The sequence below is a fragment of the Manihot esculenta genome, chromosome 15, assembly GCF_001659605.2.
Source record: "Manihot esculenta cultivar AM560-2 chromosome 15, M.esculenta_v8, whole genome shotgun sequence".
Taxonomy (NCBI): Eukaryota; Viridiplantae; Streptophyta; class Magnoliopsida; order Malpighiales; family Euphorbiaceae; genus Manihot; species Manihot esculenta.
This window is the reverse complement of record NC_035175.2, coordinates 31291038-31294385: the sequence shown is the minus strand read 5'-3', so window position 1 is coordinate 31294385 and position 3348 is coordinate 31291038.

The window sequence follows — 3348 nt, the reverse complement described above, 5'->3', positions numbered from 1 at the left end:
GTTACAGAATGGTATCAGAGCCCTAGGTTCATATGGTCGGACCTAGAGTGTTGGGCTCATAGATGTTATAGAAGGTCAAGCACAATAGGAAGATCATGTCCACTAGGAAGATCATGTCCACTAGGATAGGATGTGGAGTCCTGTCTTGTTTGATGATGTGAAATGCCATGATTTTATACATGTGCATTAATGCTATGGTATGAATGATATGTATGTGATGCAGGTTCATCTGTTTCCACATGAACCATATGATGCTGATGTTTTAGTGTTGTGTACTATTTTCCAGAAAACAGGATGAGAGGAACTCGTCGATCTGCACGATTGACTGGAGTGCCACCTGAGGATGAGGGCACGAGCGCCCGTCCTCCTGCATTGCCTAGGGCAATGTCATGTAGATCAAGCAGAGAAAGAGTGTCAAGGAACCCTAGAAGGTCTTTTGATGCTAGCAGAAGGGGGACAGATAGAGGAGGAAGTTCTTCAGATGTGAGGGAGGTTATGGAAGAGGACCGGAGGAGGGATGGGAATCTGGATGTCAGCATGACGGAGGAAGGGACAGGGGAGTCACAGGGAGGCGCTCAGGCCTCAGGGTATGGTTTTCCACCCCATTATCCATCATTCCCACAGGGTTCAGGGTATCCGATAGGAGGCACATCAGATTACTCCAGCATTAACCCCTACCCTACCTACATGCCTTATCCACCTTTCTATCCACCTCACCCCCAGTACCCAGCTTATCCACCCTCACCCTTTTATCCTCACCCGGCAAACCCCACCTCGGGGAATGCTGCACCCCCACCTCCACCACCTACAGAACCAGCAGCCCCAGTTACTCAACCTTCTAGACCTAGCTCAGCCAGTGGGAGCAAGGTCAAGATGACCGACTACATGAAACTGGGTGCTCCTCAGTATGAAAAAGGGGATGACCCATTTGTGTATCTTGAAAGGGTTAAGGTGATCACAGATGAGATTGGGGCTGATGACAGTAGAGCCATTCAGATGGTTGGGTTCACGCTTAAGTGCAAGAAGGCACGAGAGTGGTTTAAGAATTATGTGAACCCGAGAGTGGACAGCATGTCTTGGGAGGAGTTTGCAAACGAGTTTGCAGGATGGGCTTTTCCAGATAGTTCAAGGGAGCTGAAGATGATAGAGTTTGAGCAGTTGAGGCAGACTGATGAGATGAGTGTAGAGGAGTTCACAGACAGATTCTTGGAGCTGTTGCCATTTGCAGGGCAAAATCTTGACTCGGACCAGAAAAGGTCAATGAGGTATATCATGAAACTCCACTCCAGATATTCCTCCTTGATCCAGTCAGCAGATAGGGAGAACTTCCATGCCATAGTGGATATGGCCCGAAAAATGGAGGCCAGTGCCATCATTCAGGGGACGGTTAAGCAGTCAGTGGCACAGCCTTCTGGTTCTAAGACCCCAGGCTCTTCTTCTTTTAGTGCAGCAGCTTCAGGCAGCAAGAGGTGGAGCAGTACCACCAAGAAGCCAAAGAAGAACAAGTTTTGGAATAAGGTCAAGTCTAGTCTGGGACTAGGAAGTGGCTCAAGCTCTGGTGCGGATAATGCAGTTTGTGCAAAGTGTAGTAGGCCACACAGGGGAGTTTGCCGGGCTGGGACAGCAGCCTGCTTCAGATGCGGGCAAGAAGGACACATGGCTCGGGAGTGTCCTAGGGCAGCTTTTGGAGCACAGTCTCAGCAGACAGCTTCTGGTAGTGTGGCTCAGCCAGCAGCTCCAGCCGTGACTCAGGCTAGTGGCAGAGGCAGAGGAAGAGGGGCAGCCTCTTCTTCAGCGGGTTTCAGAGGTGAAGGTCCATCAGCTCCAGCACGGATCTTCACCATGACTCAACAGGAGGCAGATGCATCTAACACCGTGGTGGCAGGTAACTTAGTCATTGGTTGTTCAGATGTGTATGCCTTGATGGACCCTGGTGCATCTCATTCTTTTATTGCTCCGAGAGCCGTTGAGAGGTTGGGTCTGATGATCTCTGGATTAGAGTGTCCTCTCTGGGTCAGTGGATCCAAGTGTGATCCATCAGTGGCAGAGTCAGTCTGCCAGTGCAGTCCAGTCTTTGTTGAGGGAAGATGCCTTTCTGCCGACCTTGTGGTTCTAGACTTGACAGATTTTGACGTCATTCTAGGGATGGACTGGTTATCTACCTGTAACAGCCTGGGAACCGAACTGCCACCGGCACTAGGATCCAGATCGACTTAAGGTCGCCGGGACCCGTAGTAAGCCTGCTATCCTGTCTGTATACCTGTGAAATCCCATACATGATCATTCATTTTCTGTAAAACACATAAAACTTTTCTTCATTCCAAGGCTTAACCTGTGCATGCACTCTCTCTGTTCTCTACTAATCCCTACTAGAGCTCCTCATGGCGCTAGGCGGATCAAACTCAGAATGTTAAGCCTGGTTTTGCTCATAAACATACAACAATAAAGAAACATACATAAACTGATCATGTGACTCCACAAAGGGATTACAAGTCTTATAAGTCAAGCACCATTCTATACACTATACATATACATTTACATGTCCACACTAGCTATTACACTACTCTGTACTCTTCCTGTACCCTGCTGAAATCTCTCTGACCTCTGAACCTGCACAACTGGAGTTAGGGGAGAGGGATGAGCTACTATAGCCCAGTGAGTAGAATAGTAAGAAAATCACAGGTGCTAAAACATGCTCTCATGGAATGCAACACATAATCACATCACCTCGGCCGGACGGATCAAAACTCCCTCTATCTCATCTGGGGTACCGGAGTACCATGTGCCTGGTCCCCGTAGGGCTGTTCCAAGTCTTTGTGCCTGGTCCCCGTAGGGCTGTTCCAGGTCTTTTCTCTGAGGGCTAATGAATCCTCACGAAGTCCGTGCCGTCTCATAGAAACAATGTACAAGGAGCAGTGCCAAGTACAAGGATAAATGCAATGCATCATCTTTGTGTACACTAATGCACTCACCCTATAGCATATGCATGATGCATGAAGCATGATAAAAGATTCAGTTCCATATTAAAACATTAAGTTAAGTTCCACTCACCTGTAGTTATCTCTGAACTGACTCTGCAGGTTCTGACACTGGACTCACTGCTGACCTCCCTGATTCCTCTGGTCCGTACCTACACAGGTGGACTCAAATGAGGGACCAAACTCACTCAAGAACATCTCTAAGAAACTCCCGAAAACCCCTCTAAACAATCCTAAAACCATCACATAAAACATGCAAAAGAAAGCTGGACAGGGCACTTTCGGCGGCAAGTTCGGCGGCCGAAACCCCTCTCCAGAGACGAAACTCATGCATGTTCGACGGCACCTTCGGCGGCCGAAGGTCTCGTCC